Below are 18,920 nucleotides of genomic sequence, written 5' to 3'. Positions count from 1 at the left end.
ATTATCCCACTTCTGATTCAAGGAGGAAGGAGGAAAAATAATTAATTAAGCGTCTACACTGTACTATGTACCAGTGAGAAGCACTTTGAAAATGTTATCTCATTTGATCATCACAACAATTCTGGAAGTTAGGTGCTACTATTATTCCTGATGTTACAGTTAAGAAAACTGAGGCAGGTGGAGTTACTTGCCCAGGGTCATATAGCTAGTAAATGTCTAAAGCTGGATTTGTGCTCAGGTCTTCCTAACTTCTAGGGCAGCTAGATAGCACAGTGGATAAGCACTAGGCTTGGAATCAGGAAGATTCATCTTCATGAGTTCAAATTTGTCTGGTGACTTTGGCTAAGTCACTTGACCCTGCTTGCCTTAGTTTCTCATCTGTAAAATGAGAAGAAAATGGCAAACTGTTTCAGTATTTTTGCCAAGAAAACCTCAAAAAGGGGTCATGAATAGTCAGCAATGATTTGAGAGGCAGTGGTTTGAATTGTGTAAGAACTGGATGGAGATTTGATTTCTGGAGTTGCTCATATCTATAGCAGGGGGTGGCAGTCAGTCTGTGCTTATTGCTATTCTTAACACTAGCCCTCATTTCCATCCAATTCTACCATTCATACCTTCAACATTAAGGTCTACCTCACTAGATAAATAATACCAACCTAGTTTCCCCTGGACTCCCTATAATACAAGCATGGAACCTGCCCAAGGCCAGTTTCTTCAAAGGCTAAAGAATTATTTGGGCTAATGCATATTTTCTTAAGCATAGAATAATTAATGGTTTCTATGTCTCTAAAAAATATAATATGTTCATTTTGCATTTTCTTTTTCTTAAAACTTATAGGTAATCAGTATTTATGATCTTGGTATTTTGCATTAAAAGCCATTATATATGACTTGAGACATTTGCAAATTTCTAAGAAAATCTTTCTAAGGAAAAACTGGGACATTTAACTAAATAAAATACATTCTAGGGCAAGATGGTTTGCCTGGTAAAACGGCTCTGCTTTTTGGAAATAATATTTTATTTTTTCCAATTACATGTAAAGATAGTTTTCAACATTCATTTTTTTTTTGCTTTTTGTTGAGGCAATCAGGGTTAAGTGACTTGCCCAGGGTCACACAGCTAGTAAGTGTCATATGTCTGAGACTGGATTTGAACTCACGTCCTCCTGACTCCAAGGCCAGAGCTCTATCCACTGTCAACATTCACTTTTTTATAAAGTTTTGAGTTTCAATTTTTTTCTCCCTCCCTAGCTCCTATCCGCCCTTCCCAAGACAGCAAGCAATCTGATACAGGTTATATACGTGCAATCATGTTAAACATACTTCCATATTAGTCATGTTATGAAAGAAGAAACAAAGCAAAAGGGAAAAGCCACAAAAAAGTGAAAATAATGTACTTTGATTTGCATGCAGGCTCCACAGTTTTTTTTTTTCTGGATGTGGATAGCATTTTCCATCACAAGTCTTTTGGAATCATCTTGGATCATTGTATTGCTGAGAAGAGATAAGTCAATCATAGTTGATCATCACACAATGTTGTTGTTAACTGTGTACAATGCTCTCCTGGTTCTGCTCACTTCACTCAGCATCAGTTCATGTAAGTCTTTCCAGATTTTTCTGAAATCTGCCTGCTCATCATTCTTATAGCACAGTAATATTCCATTACATTAATATGCCACAATTTGTTCAGCCATTCCCCAATTGATGGACACCCCCTCAATTTCCAATTTTTGGCCACCACAAAAAGAGTTGCTATAAATATTTTTGTACATGGGGGTCCTTTTCCCTTTTTTATGATGTGTTCGGTATGCAGACCTAGTAGTGATATTTCTGGGTCAAAGGGTACACACAATTTGATTGCCCTTTGGGAGTAGTTCCAAATTACTCTCCAGAATGGTTAAATCAGTTCACAACTCCACCAATAATGCATCAGTGTCCCAATTTTCCCACATCTTCTGCAACATTTTCCATTTTCCTTTTCTGTCATATTAGCCAATCTGAAAGGTATGAGGTTTTAATTTGCATTTCTGTAAACAGTAATGATTTAGAGCATTTTTCCTTTGACTATAAATAGCTTTAATTTCTTCCTTTGAAAACTGCCTGTTCATATCCTTTGACCATTTATCAATTGGGGAATGACTTGTATTTTTATAAATTTGACTCAGTTCTCTATATATTTGAGAAATGAGGCCTGTATCAGAACATTTGCTATAAAAAATGTTTCCCATCTTTCTGCTTTCCTTCTAATCTTGGTTGCAATTGTTTTTGTTTGTGAAAATCCTTTTAATTTAATGTAATAAAACTATCCATTTTGTATTTCATAATGTTCTCTCTCTCTTGTTTTGTCATAAATTCTTCCCTTCTCCATAGATCTGACAGGCAAACTATTCCTTGCTCTCATAATTTGCTTATGGTATCACCCTTTATGTCTAAATCATGTACCCATTTTGACCTTATCTTCGTATATGGCATAAGATGTTCATCTATACCTAGTTTCTGCCATACTATTTTCCAGTTTTCCCAGCAGTTTTTGTCAAATAGTGAGTTCTTATCCCAGAAGCTGGGATTTTTGGGTTTATCAAACAGTAGATTACTGTAATAATTTACTACTATGTCTACTACCTAATCTATTTCACTGATCCACCACTCTATTTCTTAGGCAGTACTAAATAGTACTGCTTTATAATGATTGCTGCTTTATAATATAGTTTTAGATCTGGTACAGCCAGTCTACTACCTTTGCATTTTTTTCATTAATTCCTTTGATTATTCTTGACTTTTTGTTCTTCCAGATGGATTTTATTATTTTTTTTAGCTCTATAAAATAATTTTTTGGTATGGCAGTGAATAAGTAAACTAATTTAGGTAGAATTGTCATTTGTATTGTATTTGCTTGGCCTACTCATGAGCAATTTATATATTTCCAATTGTTTAGATCTGAATTTACTTGTGTGGAAAATGTTTTGTAATTGTGTTCATATAGTTCCTAGATTTTTCTTGGCAAGTACACTCCCAATATTTTATATTGTCTACAGTTATTTTAAATGGAATTTCTCTTTCTATCTCTTCCTGCTGGGCTTTGTTGGTAATATATAGAAATGCTAATGATTTATATGGGTTTATTTTATATCCCCAAACTTTGTTAAAGTTATTATTGCAAGTAGTTTTTTAGTTGATTCTTTAGGATTCTCTAAGTATGCCATCATATTATCTACAAAGAGTGATAGTTTTGTTTCCTTATTGCCTCATCTAATTCCTTCCATTTCTTTTTCTTCTCTTATTGCTAAAGCTAACATTTCTAGTACAATATTGAATAATAGTGGTGATAACAGGCATCCTTGTTTCACCCCTGATCTTATGGGAAGGCTTCTAGCTTATTCACATTACAAATAATGCTTGCTAATCATTTTAGATAGATTCTACTTATCATACTACATATCAAAGCTCCATAGGAATAGGTGCTATATTTTGTCAAAAGCTTTTTCTGCAGCTATTGAGATAATCATGATTTTCTGTTGGTTTTGTTATTGATATGGTCAATTATGCTAATAGGTTCCCTAATATTGAACCAGCCTTGCATTCCTGGTATAAATGCCACCTATTAATAGTGCATTATCCTGGTGATAAATTGTTGCAATCTCTTTGCTCATATTTCATTTAAATTTTTTGCTTTAATATCCATTAGGGAAATTGGTCTATAATTTTCTTTTTCTGTTTTGGTTCTTCCTGATTTAGGTATCAGCACCATATTTGTGTCTTAAAAGGAATTTGGTAGGACTCCTTCTTTGCCTATTTTTCCGAATAGTTTACATGGTATTGGAATTAGTTGATCTTTAAATGTTTGGTAGAATTCACTTGTAAATTTATCTGGCCCTGGAGATTTTTCATTAAGGAGTTCATCGATGGCTTATTGAACTTCTTTTTCTAAAATGGGTTTAAGTATTTTATTTCCTTTTCTATTAATCAGGCAATTTATATTTTTGTAAATATTCATCCATTTCACTTAGATCGTCAGATTTTTGGCATACAGTTGGGCAAAATAGCTCGTAATTATTGCTTTAATTTTCTCTTTATTGGTGGTTAATTCACCCTTTTCATTTTTGATGCTGGTAATTTGGCCTTCTTCTTTAAATCAAGTTAACCAAAAAATTTATATATTTTACTATCTTTTTCATAAAACCAGCTCTTAGTTTTATTTGTTAGTTCAATGGTTTTCTTACTTTCAATTTTATTAATTTCTCCTTTGATTTTCAGAATTTCTAATCTGGTATTTAATTGGGGATTTTTAATTTGTTCTTTTATCTAGCTTTTTTAGTTGCATGCCCAATTCATTGATTTGCATTTTCTCTATTTTATTCATGTAAACATTTAAAGATATAAAATTTTCTGCAAGTACTGCTTTGGCTGCATCCCATTAATTTTGGTATGTCATCTCATTAGTGTCATTCTCTTTGATGAAATTATTGATTGTGTCTATGATTTGTTATTTGACCCACTTGCTCTCTAGGATTAGATTATTTAGTTTCCAATTAATTTTTAATCTATCTCTCCATGGCCCTTTATTATGTGTAATTTTTAATTACATCATGCTCTGAAAAGGATGCAATATTTCTGCCTTTCTGCATTTTAATGTGAGGTCAATTTTTGTGTAGGTGCCACGTATCACTGAGAAAAAGGTGTATTCCTTTCTATCCCTATCAGTTTTCTCCACAGTTCTATCATATGTAACTTTTCTAAAATTCTATTCACCTCCTTAACTTCTTTCTTGTTTATTTTGTGGTCAGATTTATCTAGTTCAGAGAGGGGGAGGTTAAAGTCTCCTACTAGTATAGTTTTGCTATTTATTTCTTCCTATAAAATGGCTCTTAACACAACAGGAGTATTGAGTGTGGAGTATCTTAAATGGTGTCATGTGACTGTTCTTTATTTTGCACATGTATTCTGAGTATCTGATACAGTGCCTGACAAATAGTAGGCACTTGACAAATGTTTATTTAATTGAATTGTATTTTAGCATTACCATCATACCTCTTGAAAAGCACCAGATTCCTAGGGTTATTTGCTTCAGTAGAAGTCCAGATGAAGCAAAGATCATTAACAACTGGGATCAGTCTGATTTTATGTAGTATCTATATATGTTGTAGAAAATCTAGTCTGAAAGGCCTAGTCTAAAAGATGAAATTCATAGAGATCAGTGTGAAGTTCTACATTGGGCTAAAACAAAAAAAAAGATCTGTATGAGTACTAGATGGGAGACTGTGCTGCATAACAGCTCTTATGAAAAGGAACTGGGATTTTTAATGGATTGTAAGCTTAATATGAATCAACTGTGTGACATGGCAGCTGAAAAAGCTAATTCAATGTAAAGCTGCATTAATATCTTGATGGAACAAGGGATAGTCCTACCATACTAGGCCATGGTTAGACCACATATGGAATATTGTGGATGGCTCTAGATGGACTTTCAGGAAAGCAATTGATGAACTAGATCTTTTCCATAGGATGTGATAATAAGCATCAGATGAAGGAACTGGAAATGCTTAGCCTAGAGAAGAGAGGGCTTTGGAGAACATGATATTATAGTTGTATTCAAATATTTGAAAGGCTGTTGTGTCGAAGAAAGAGTAGGTTTGTTTCAGAAGGCAGAACTAAGAATGATCAGAAGACATTACAGAAAGGTAGGTTTTTGGCCCCATATAAGGGGAAACTTTCTAACAACTAAGAGCTGTCCAAAAGCGAGTAGGCTACTGTGAGAGGTGAATCACTGAAGGTCTTTGAAACTGGCAGGAATACTGTAGAGTTTCCTATTCTGTATGTTGGAATAAATGACTTAATATAGTTTCTTCCAACTCTTAGATTCTAGTAAATATGCAAAGCTCTGTGTTAGACACTTCAGAGAATATAGAGATGAGCAAAACAGACTCTTCTCCCTCAAGAAGTATTACTCCCATCTGGCAGAGGAGTATGAAACAAGTGCATAATAAACCATAGTACAAGGCAGAATGAAATAAATACCATAGTATAGGTATGTTCAAATTTCTTTTATTTATTTATTTTTTTATTTTTAGGCAATTGGGGTTAAGTGACTTGCCCAGGGTCACACAGCTAGTGTCAAGTGTTTGGTTTAAAGCCGGATTTGAACTGAGGTCCTCCTGACTTCAGGGCCAGTGCTCTATCCACTGTGCCACCTAGCTGCCCCAGGTATATTCAAATTTCCATGAGGGTTCAGAGAAGGTAGAGAGTACATCCAATTGTAGAAATGAGGAAATACTTTATGAAGGAGGCAGTATTTCATAAAGTCACAGAATTTCAGAATTTGGAGTGCCCTCAGTGATCATTTATTCCAAACCTGCCTGAATGAGAATCCTACCAAGTGGTCATTCAACCTGTGATTTAAGAACTCCAATGAGTGGGAACAGAGCACCACTCCAAGTCAGCCCCTTCTGTGTTTCAATAGCTCTCTTAAAAGGCTCTTCTTGGCATTAATACCCCTTTACATCTTCTACCCATTGTTTTTCATTTCTGACCTCTGAGATCGAGGAGAGCAGTATAATCCCTCTGACACAGAGGAAACTTCACAGTATTTTATGTCAGCTGCCATGGTCTGTTCCCCTCCTCCTCAGATCTTCTCTTTTCTAGACTTTTCCAGGTCATCTGTGGCATGGATTTGAGTCCCTTCACCTTTCTGATTTCCTTTCTCCACACATTCTCTAGCTCACCCTTTTCCTTCCTAAAATGTGCTTCCTAGAATTGAACAGGGTACTCTAAATGTGATCTGATCAGGGCAGAATACAGTGGCCTTGTCATTCTGTCATTCCTGGATGCTTCAGTGTTTAATGCAACCAAAGATTGAAGTAGCAATGCCTGACTCAAATTGATCCTGCAGGCCACTAAAACAGCCAGCTATACATCCCCTTCCTGGTACTTGAGATAGGTCTTGAAAGATGAATAGCAAAAAGTTTGCCATATTACTTCAGACCAAGGCTAGGTCAACACCATGCCAGTTAGAAGGTGAAAAGTGAAAAATTCAGATAGTCATTTAGGTAGTTTGTCTCCACATTGCCCTAGAAGGTTGTTTTTGTATGAATTCCAGGCTCTCCAATTCAAGCTGCATACTGCTTCTAGACTAATTATCTACAAACCCTGCTTTCATCATGTTCATTCATTTGCTCAAAAATCTTGATAATTATCTTTTGCTCACAGAAGTCAATATAAGCTTCTCTCCCTAGCTTTCAAGTCTTCCATAAAATGACTTTACTTTACCTAGCAAACCTTAATTCTTACCAATTTCTAACATATACCCATTGTTTTAGTAATGCTGGTGACCTTGATGTCCCATAGATGTATCATACTCAATTTTGGCTCTGTGCCTTAGCTCAGGTTGTTTTTCCATATGGAAAATCATTCCCATATCATTTTTAAAAGCCCAGTTTATAACACAAAATCTATTACCTAGTTATATTCTGTCAGACTGATCCAAGATGTCAGAGCAAGAGAACTGAAGGAAGCCAATTTACCCATACTCTCCACATAAAAACAACAAAGAGAAACATGAAAGAGAAGAAAAATGGCTAAAAAGAATACCACATAGAAGAAGATAAAAAACCAAAATGAAAAATGAGCAAAGTAAAGAAGGGTGATGATACAATGTAAAACTTATATTACAAGCAACTGAATCAGCTAACACACCAGAAGATAGGAAGATGGGAAAAAGAAAAAAAAAAACTCATGCAAGATATCCTAAGAGACATCCCCAAATAGTTAAATAGATTTTTTAAAAAAGCAAGAAATGGCAATGTTAAGAAAACCAAAAGATCAAATAAAAGAAGAGCTCGAAGATTTATAAAACACATGTGCGCGCGCACATGCGCACACACACACACACACACACACAGAAATCTAACAAAAATTATACAATACTACGAAGAAGCAATTAGATGGCTCATTGGATAGAGTACTGGGCCTGGAGTCAGGTAGACCTGAGTTCAAATTCGGCCTCAGAGATTTACTAGCTGTGTGACCCTGGTCAAGTTAGTTAACCTCTGTTTGCTTCAATCCACTGAAAAAGGAAATGGCAAAACCACTCCAGTATCTTTGCCAAGAAAACCTCACGGACAGTATTGGTGTGCTATGGTTCACTGCATCACAGAAAGTCTGATGCTACTGAACAACTGAACAACAACAATAAAGAATGAGAGGAAATAATAAAGAACATGTCAATAGAGAGCATAGAGCCAACAAGCATTTCTTAAGCACTTAGAACACGCGAGACTTTGTATCAAACACTGGAGATACAAAGAAAGGCAAAAACAAGGTGCTTATTCTTAAGAACTTCAACATTCACATGGTGAAGAACACACTAGAAAACCTAAAAAAAAAAAATCCGTAGAAGCAAGCAACGGCAGATTTGCTATAGCAGAAAGCTAAATCATACACAATAAAGAAGAGTCTGAAATATAGCCTCAAATTTCACCCAAACTATTGGAAAATATGTAGACTCACGTGAGAGATCTTCAACACGAATGACACAGCAACGTCAGAATATTCAATTCTAGAACTTAGTAAAACAAAAGAATCTGAAATTATATTTCAGGGAATCATCAAAGAAATTTTCTTAGACCTGGTGAATAATTTAAAGAGAACTCCTACAAGATGGTAATTAGAAGGAACTTATGGATGAGATGCATAATCATTAAATTTCAGCACTAAAATGATAAAGGAAAAAAAATGCTGCAGTCCGAGATGCACAGAAATTACTTACCATGGGGCCATAAGTAGGGCAATGAAGAATCACCAAAAAAGGGATAGAAAAAAATAGAATTGAGGATTTGGCATACTTTATGATGGCAGTAAATGGATATTTGCAAAACAGAAGAGACTGAAAAAATTGCAGACGTATCTACTTTGATGAAGTCCTCAGGCAAGGAACCTAACTCTCAGACAAAAAATAAGTATTCAAAACAATCAGCATAAGACAGTCAGTAAAGACAGATAAGGCATCACTAAAGGTTTCAGAGAAATGGTAGTAGAAAAGGAGGGGGGGAAAGAAAAGGAAGGGAGCAAAATTTGGAACTCAAAATCTTATAAAACTAAATGTTGAAAACTATCTTTACATGTAATTGGGGAAAATAAAATACTATTAAGTGGGGGAGAAAGAAAAGGAAGGGAACAGAGCAGTGTAATCCTAAAGCAAATCTGTTTATATTTAATAAAAGAGATATATAAATTTAAAAAACCAAATATTTATTTACATAAGACAAAGAAACTTTGTTTAGAGTGTTTCTGTTAAATTTGGATTAATGATAGAAAAATAAAAATAAGGAAACAAGTGTATTCCCTCATGAAAGGATGATTTGAAAAATATAAACTTAATTGTAACTGCTAAATACAAATGAGCAAAATGCCTCAATAAAATGAAAAAGAATGAAAGAATAAAGTGAAAAGCAGAATACAATAATATGCTGTTAATTGGAAATGCATAAAAAGAGATGAACAAGGACATTATATAATGCTACAAGGTTATATACCAAACAAGAGAATCTTAATCTTAAACACCTATGCTCTTAATAATACTGTATCAAAATTCACAAGGGAAATTCTGATAGATTGAAAAAAAAAACCCAAACCTAAAAAAACTCATGGATTTAAAAATCTAAAACTGTGGGAGATTTTACTACCTCATTATTAACATGTAATAAATCCAACAAAAAAAATAAGAAAGAAATTAGAGCACTAAACAGAATATTCAAAATATTAAAACTAGTAGATGTATAGAGAACTCAACAGGAAAAGTAAAGAAGAAACCTTTTCTCCAATATTCACAAAAATTGGTCATATACTGGTCCACAAAGAAGACACAGGTATATATGGAAAAGCAGAGATGATTTGTGCTATCTTTATAGACTATAATACAGTACAACTAGTGGTAAATCATAATACAATGAATATAGAGACCTTGTGGAAAGTTTTTTAAATGGGGTGAGTAGAGGAGAATGTAGCCAGAATAGGGGTATAGCCTGGGGAAATCCTTGGGAGTAAAGGGGTTGGAAGGCATAGAAAGAATTAGAAGAATAGATTTAGGAGGCTTAAGATATATAGAGATATGGAATGATAGAGGATTATGATCAGATAAAGAATTTCCAGCTTTCTTTGTCACGGAAGTGGAACACTTGTGAGAAATGGCAAGATCAAGAATGCCTGTATGTAACTGAGATGGAGTGAAGAAATAGGTCATGGGATTTGAATAGATTCCTATGGGACTGGGAGGTTAGGATATTTAAGGAAATATAAATATATGTATATATTTTGAAGTCCTTTAGTATGAGGGCAGGACTTAGGGTGGGGAGGAAGACAGAGCTAAGTACAGAACTCATTGAGAAAAGAGGGAGAATGTTCTGGAAGTCAGTAACAACCCCTTACTAAGACCTAGTTTGGGTGATTAATTTGGATAATGGGAACCTCAAAGGAGGAAAGGCTACTGAGTGATGTGCTATTCAACAATTTTATTAATAACTTGAATGAAATCATAGATATGCTTATCAGATTCAAAAGTGACACTAAGCTGGGAAGATTAATTCACATGTTAGATGACAAGGTGCAAAAATTTAAATTGACAGGCTAAAAAAGCTGTTTATACTCATTGCCTTCACTTTCTCCTCACTCTCTTCCAAACTCTTCACAATCTGATTTTGGATCTGAACATTCAACTGAAACTGCTTTCTAAAGTTATTAATTTCTTAATTGCCAAATCGAATGGCCTTCATTCTGTCTGTCTCTATCAGTCTGTCTGTGTCTGCCTCTCTTCTCAACTTTCTTTCTGTTCCTTAATTTTTTTTTCACTTAACAAGCATTTATTCTCTCTCTCTCTCTCTCTCTCTCTCTCTCTCTCTCTCTCTCTCTCTCTCTCTCTCTCTCTCTCTCTCTGCCTCTGTCTCTTTCTGTCTCTGTCTCTGTCTCTCTCTCCCTCTCTTTCTTCCTACCAATTCCCACACTGGCCATTCTGCATCTCTGTTAGGAAATAGGGTATTATTCTTCATTATTGGTCCTCTGAAATCTTGTTGGTCATTTCACAGATCTTCTTACTCCTGTCTTTTGCAATGGCCACCTAAGTGGGCTCCCTACTTCAAGTTTCTCTGTACTCTAATTCATTCTCCACATAGCTGCCCAAGTGGTTTTCCTAAAGGGCAGGCCTGACTATGTCATTTACTTTACTTAGTAAACTCCAGTGACTTTATATTAACACTAGGATCAAATATCCTAGAGTTTATATTTGATCTTAGGTTAACTTAATCTCTTGCTATCTTTACAATATTCCTACATGTTAGTCTCTTTCACGCACTCTATAGTCCATTTGGGCATCCTTGAAGTTCTGCACACACAGCACTCCATATTTCATCTTTCTGCTTTGCACTGGCTGGCTGTCCCCTATACCTGGAAAACTCTCCCTTGTCACCTTTGCTCCTTAGAACACTTGGCTTCCTTCAAGACTTAGCTCAAACTCCATTTTCTGCAGAAGGCCTTTCCTGCTACCCTTAGATTCTATAATCCCTTACCCTCTAAGGTTACCTTGTTTCTATTCTGTCTGAATATTTAATTTGCTCATTTTCTCCCATTAGAATGTAAGCTTCTTGATAGTAGGGAATGTTATCTTTTTTTCATTTCTTAAGAGTCTCAGCCTTAGCACAGTACCTGGTACATAGTAAGGGCTTAATAAATGCTTATTGTTTGATTGGTACAGGAGAGGGATTAGAGTTGTTCTCCTTGGACCATGAGCACACAAGGAACAATGTGCAAAGTCACGGAGAAACAGATTTAGACTTGATATAGGCAAAAGCATCCTAACAAGTAGAGCTGGCCCAAAGGAGAATGGGCTAGGAGCCCATTTACTCAAAGCAGGGGCTAAGTGACCCTTGTCAGGAATGTTGTCAAGGATATGCCTAGGTTTAGGTTGGCTTGGATGACCTCTGAGGTCCCTTCCAGCTCTGAGATGCTGATGCTATGATCTGGGAATAATCTGGTAAGTTACTGAGACTAACATAGGTAGAATGGGGCAAGATTGTAGAATGCAGGACTATGTTTGGAAGACAGTTAGACATTGTTCACCGAGCAGGCAAGATAAATTGCCATCATGCCAGGCCATTACAGGTGGGGAAAGGGGGAGCAGGAAGCTGTCAGTGTACCTTTTTCTTCACAATTAGAACAACATAATAAGCCAAGGTACCCAGCTTCCAAGCTCAGTTTTGAGGTTTTTAAGCTAGAAGATGGATGTTACGGGTCATCTAGTCTAACCCCTTTGTACAGCAGATGAAGAAACTGAGTTCTTGAAAGAGGCAGTAACTTGTCCGAGGTCACATAGTTTACAAATAGCAGAATCAAGATGAAAATTCAAAACCTCTGACTCCAAATCCAATGATCTTTCCACAATTCCACACTGTCTATGAAAGCCTGACCCATTCTTTTCGGTGCTTGGTGATTTTTCTCCCTTTGATGATGACTATTATTTTGCTATTCATACTGTAGGACTAGAGAGAAGACGTAGAAGAGAGTCAGAGAGGGAAAGGAAAAGAGCTAGGGGACAGAAAGGGTGAGGATTCAATCTTTCACTTTCAACAAACATTTGTTAAAATCCTACTGTCTAATGGAGAGGATAACACACAAACATAGGCAACTGTAGTACACAACATTACATGAATGTAGTAGAAAGCTATTGGATAAAGTACTAGATGAGATCTGATGAGAAGTGATCAGGGAAGACTTCATGGAGGAAATGACATTTGAGATGATTTTAAAGGATGTATAGGAATTAGTGCTTGATGGAGCCCTTGACACTCTCCCTTCTGGAGACCTATACTGTCAGAGACAGGAGAATCATGCATTTGCATATTAGTTTCCCACTACTCAGGACTCACTTTATGTCCTTTGACTGCAGAGGAATCAGGCTGAATATTTGTCCAGCCAAAAGGCCCTCATGTCAGAATAGAGACACCTTTTCTTAATCCTCTTAACTCTCCAAAGATTTTCTGATCACATGCTTCTCTCTTACTACCCCCTCCCCCACTTTCTCCCTCCCATCCCCCATTTATTCATCCTGTCTCATTCTACCTCCCTCCCCCCATATCCATTTGTCTTACCGATACAGCTGTGAAAAATTAGGACCTCTGCCACAAAGTATCTGCCTAGAAAGTGGCATGAGATGATTTATGTTTCCTTAGGAGATTAGGCATGCTTTCTTAATTATTTCATCCAATAGCACATGTCCTATGCATATTTTGGGCTCCTTGGCCTCCACATTTCTTGGACTTGTTCCCCTTCAAAAACTTTGACTCTCTCACCTGAGAGATGCGGCTTTAAGGGCTACCCTTTAAAAATGGTTACTGTATTTTTAGAATAATTCTGGTACGTCTCAGTTGAACGTCGAGGTTCCCCCAGCTCTCCTGAAGAGCATTTTACTACCTTAATGTACTGTGGCATAGTGGATAAAGTGTTGGGCTTGAAGCCAGGAAGACCTAGGTTTGAATCCTGCCTCTGAAGCATGTGAGTGGAGCAACCCTGGGGAAGTCTCTTACCTTCAGTTTCTTTATCTGTAAAATAGGAATAATGATAGCATCTACTTCACACTGTTGTTGTGAGGATCAAATGAGATGATGTATGTAAAGTGATATATAAATTTAAGCTATTATTACTAGCGTGGACTCAAGGTTAGATGAGCTCCAAGGGCTTTAGCTACAGAGGATTTTGGTTTAAATTTTTTTTTCCATGAGAATTAGTCTAGTTTTGACCTCCCATTTGTCCACTGGGATAGAAAACCTCATTCAATAGAATGTAAGTTCTTTGAATGGGACTGCTTCTTTTTTTGTCTTTGCATCCTCATTACTTAGCACAGTTTCTGGCACCTAGTAGGTGCTTAACAAATATTTGTTGTTTGATTTGGATAACTGAGCCTATCTGGTGAAGCACTTCATTTTTTTTTAAAACACTGCCTCAGTAAATGAATAAAATGCACAGGCAGACAGACAACTGAGGTCTCCAACATATGAAACTGATGTCTTCACCAGTGTTCTATGTTTTGGGCTTCCCTTTCTCTCTTCCTACTCACACTATATGGTTCCATCCCTTTGGGTGGGTCCCAGAATAGTCACCTTTCCTGAACAGGAAGGAAGACTCAATGATCTAATAGTATGATTAAAATTGAGAGCTCAGATTTCAGTCCTATCTGTCTTGGCTCCAGCTATTAGGGGAAAAAAATGCTTATTCATAAATTTGTATCTACCTGCGGTGGCAAGATCATCTAACATGTGAGGTATTGACTGAAAAGTCATCAGATTGGTTTTCAAATTGTTTTATGGGAGCTGTCCCATTACTCTATGGTCATACCTCTTGTCAAACGTCAGGATAGGCCAGTCTCTGAGTTAGGGCTGAGCTGAGACAGTTACCCTTTTTGGAGTCATTACTAGCATGGAGGCAAATGGGAAACTGTCCCAGAGCACCAACATGTTGGGGAGAGGTTTGAGGGCACATTTCCTTCCTAGAATATGCGCTTTCCTCCTGGGAGGGCATACTTCTTTCTTACAAAGACTTTAATCCCTTAACTTTACCTCATGGTCCTCTTCCTGCCTGTACTTCCCTGTAGCCCAACTGCCCTTGAGCTACAACTCACCTTTTCCTCCCAGCCCCCTCAGGGGTGTGGAACAAATGACTCCTTCTCCTGGTGTGATTGTACCAGTGGTTAGACTGTCAACATTTTGTATCTGCCACCACCTCCCCTGCTCAACTGTTTTTGCCTCCTTACTGACTAAATGAGATAGGTCAGGATTTTTCTTCTTCATCTTCTTCTTCTTCTTCTTCTTCTTCTTCTTCTTCTTCTTCTTCTTTTTTAAAGAGTAGGATGATTATTTTGAAGTATTTTTAAATGTCTCCAACTTTTTGAAGTATAGGATTTAGGGATCTGGGCTAAATAACGGGAGGAGCCTTTATGGCTGTGTCCTGGTTTGAGCTCAGGGAGGTCAAGGCAAGCACTGATTACTAATTCATCTTATTTCAAAACAGCCTTATCGGGATGAGAATGAGAGGTTACAGAATGGATGAAAGGGGAGGGAGAGCATGGGTTGAAGATGAAGGGGAGGAAAAAAAGGAGGTAGAAATAATGGAGAGAAAACAAAGAAGTAGCTGGGGTAAAGTGAATTGAGCGCTGGACTGAGACTCTTGGTTCTTGACTCTAGATCCTTAAGCTAAGTGTGAGAAGTAGGATTTGAACCAATGTCTTCCTAACTCCAAGTACAGCACTCCAGCCCATTACACCAAGATGCCTTCAATCTGCTTAGAGATCTATGGCAATAGGTGACAACTAATGATCCTTCAATCATCCAATTAATGAAGAGCATTTATTAAACACCTATTATATGACAAGCACTTTGCTAGGTGCTGGGAACATAAAGACAAAAATGAAACCATCTCTGCCCCCAGAGAGTTTATATTTTATCAGGGTAGAATTAGTTGCACTCTAGTTTATTAAGAAGCCCCCCACCCCAGCAGCAACCTGAGCCAAAATAAAATGGACAACCAATTCAGAACACAATTTCTAAATTGCATTCCCATGCCTTTGTAAGGCATGGTATCTTGGCTGCTATAGTAGTTTGAAAAAGGATCTAAGACATTTCTTATGTACAACCCAAAATTTTGGGTGGTTTAATAGTCCACTAAATTCTATGAATGCAACATTCCTTAACTCTCCTGCTGCATGTCATGATTATTATTTAAAAACCAAGCATATGTGTGCTACAAAAATACAGTTTGAAGTTTTCTTTTCAAAAGGGCCTCCAAATTAATTGGACTTCTAAAATACTCATTTGCTTTCTTGAAATCTGCTTCAGCAATAAATCATTTTTCCTGTAACAATAGGTCTAAAAGCAGAAGGTGCTTATTTACAGGCAGGGTGACTGGATCAAAGGAGTGGCACTTTGATCCTGAATTGGGCTATTCCTTAAGGAACAATACTCTCCTTTTTCTCCCCTCCCCTGCAAATGAAGCCGGCTGTCCAAGCCCTCAGCTTCACCAGAACAACTGAGTCAAGAGAGGTGGCCCAGTGGATCTGACCCATCACCAGAACACAAGAGGAACACACGTAGCTATCACAACAGACTCAAACTTCATTTAGAATACATCAGATGAGCAGTCATTTCACTGACACCACTGTTCGTGTGTTTTCTGGTCTTAAGTGGACAACCTGGCTTGAAATCTTCCCTCTGGTACTTGACTTTTCATTTTGGTTTCAGCCCCTCTAATCTGGGCGCTCCTTAGAAGTCCTCATTCTTGACAGACTGGCTTGGTCTTGTAAGGAGCTGCATGTATGTGATATTGAGGCTTACTCTTTGTTGATGGCAATCTATTGGCCAATTACAAAAGATCTTAGAGGTTTTCAGGGACTGTTCTGAAGGAAGACCTAGAGAGCCCTGACAGTTTAAATTCCCCTTGGAAACACAAATAGGAAACTATCATCTAGTCACCAAAGAGGAATAAGAGGGAGAGGAAGAGGCTTTTGCCAGAACTAAGTTCAAATGACCTGAAGAAATAGACCTTAGCCTAGTGGACCGAAGCTAAACTCTGAATTCAAAAATCCCCAAATTTCAGAAAGAACCTTTTATGTTTTTGTGGGCAGGAGGGCAGAATTTTCTCTACCAATATAGATCAGTACCTGCTTTGTAATTTAAAAATTACAGTTGTCTGAGAGTACTCAGAGGTTAATTGACTTGCCTAGCATCATACAACCCATATATGTCAGAGGCTAGATTTGAACCCAGGTCTTCCAGTCTTCTAGCTTGGCCATCTACTGCACCATGCTCCCTCTCATTCTTAGCTTTTATTATTTGCAAATAAAGATTTCAAATCTCTTGCAATACAGGGAAGGGCTAGCCAGGAAGAGTTTAACTGAAGTGTGCAGCGCTTAACATCAGCTTGTTGGTTGATTGGAAATTTTAAATAGATGCTGGGCTCATATGGCAGTGGAGAAATTCAGACAACTTTTTATTAAATTATTCTACTACTTTTATTAGGGTACTATAACTTAAATCTAGTACCGTTAGGAATGAGATTGAAATGTTCTTTCTGGCTCTAACCCTCCCAGGGCAAGGATGTGCCTGCTTTGGATTAGAACCCAAGACATATTCACTGTGGCCCTGGCCAAGACTTTTCAAGCTAGAGGCTGCCACCAAAAGGTCAGCACTCAGGATGGAGCCAGAGGGATTGGGTTATCCTGTAGAACTAGGGGTACAGGATCTCGGGTGCAGAGCTGTGATCCTTGCCAGGACCAGCAGCATTTGAAAAGTGAAGAGGGTGGTCTAGTGTCAGGTGGTAGAGCACAAAACCAGAACAGAAAGTTTGAGTTGTGCCAGCTCAGAAACCCTAAACATCTAGTAGCCTTGGCTACTTGTGGGCATCTAGCTGCTTGTTTTTAGGGGTGGGGGCACCCAAATTACTGTCAGCTGGACAGTATTACCCACAGAAAAAGTAGTGGCAGTCAAAGAGTGCATGTTCTTATGAAAAGGAGAGAAATGGAATTCATTCTAAATGGTTACTTGTGTAATTGCATTAAACATAAACGATTTTTTTTTAAAGACATAGTCCTTGACCTCAAAGAATTTATATCTCTTGTGGGGGAGGAAAGGGATTAAAGACATGTACTCTAATAACAAAATAACTAAAATAAAAGGTAGAATGAGATAGGGGTAAAGGGGACACCCACAGTACCATGAGAAGTTGGAGGAGAAAGAGGTCAACATCTTGGGATAGACCAGAGAGTTGGGAGGTCAAGGAAGGACAGGTGAAAATAGTTGGTGATGGGAGAACATTCCATTCTAAGCATGGAGGACTACATGATCAAAGTAATGGAGATGATAGAAGGCAAGATGAGAACAAGATGTTGAGTCGTATATGAGAACTAATACATGAAGGAGAGTAGCATAAGAAAAGTTTAGGTGTGTTGGAATTAGATAGGAGGGCATTGAATGCCAGAATATTTTATTCATTAGGTAATAGGGATATTTTAATGTTTTTAATTAGAGGAGTAACATAATTAGAGAGGTGAAACAGTGTGATGGATTGTCAAGGAGAGAAACTGGAGGCAGCAAGATATAAGTAAGACAAAAGAGTAATGGCCCACCTGTCCCTTTGCCTTAGTCTGGTTTAATTTTTTTTTAAAACAATGAAGAAAAGCATCCAATAAATTTCAGATGGACTAAGTCGTGCATTATGATTGTAGTACCAAAGCTAATAGCTACAGGATCTAGTCCTGTTTCCTAGAGGAAAGAGGGAAAAAAATATCATTTATAAATATCAGAAAGTTGAGCAGCCACTATAGTTTGCCATTGTGCTAGGTATTCTGGAGGTTTGATTCTGCCATAGGAGGGGGACTACAGTAACTGGTTCAAGGCCCTGGCAGTTGGAGGCAACCCAGGGAGCAAGGAAGAATGGAAAAGCTCATTCACAGACTTAAAGACCAAGAGATTAAGGCACCCTCTTACCTGCTGCCACAGCTGGATGATAAGATTGTAGATTAGAACTGGAAGGGACCTAAAAAACCATTTCATATAAACTTTTTATTTTACAGATGAAGAAATGGAAGCCCAGCAAGGAGTGACTCATCTGAGTCAAGTACCAGGTAACAGACAGGATTCAAATTCAGATTGTCAGACTCCAAATTCAGTCCTCTTTCCACTGTACAATACAGCCTCCAAGGGCAACAGCTTTCCCCACCACTGTCCTTAACATCAGTTCCATCCCTTTATCCTTCTGGGCTAGAACCTGGGCTTTTGATGGGTGACCAAGTAACAACTGCTGCCACTACCACCAGAATTAGGTGGTTTTTTTGCAGCGGCATGCTGATAAAATATCTAGGTGGAGACATACTGTAGGTTGTTTGAGATGAA

This window comes from Phascolarctos cinereus, unplaced genomic scaffold (assembly GCF_003287225.1).
Source record: "Phascolarctos cinereus isolate Bilbo 61053 unplaced genomic scaffold, phaCin_HiC Scaffold_3;HRSCAF=262, whole genome shotgun sequence".
Lineage (NCBI taxonomy): Eukaryota > Metazoa > Chordata > Mammalia > Diprotodontia > Phascolarctidae > Phascolarctos > Phascolarctos cinereus.
Note: the sequence above shows the minus strand (reverse complement) of the source record.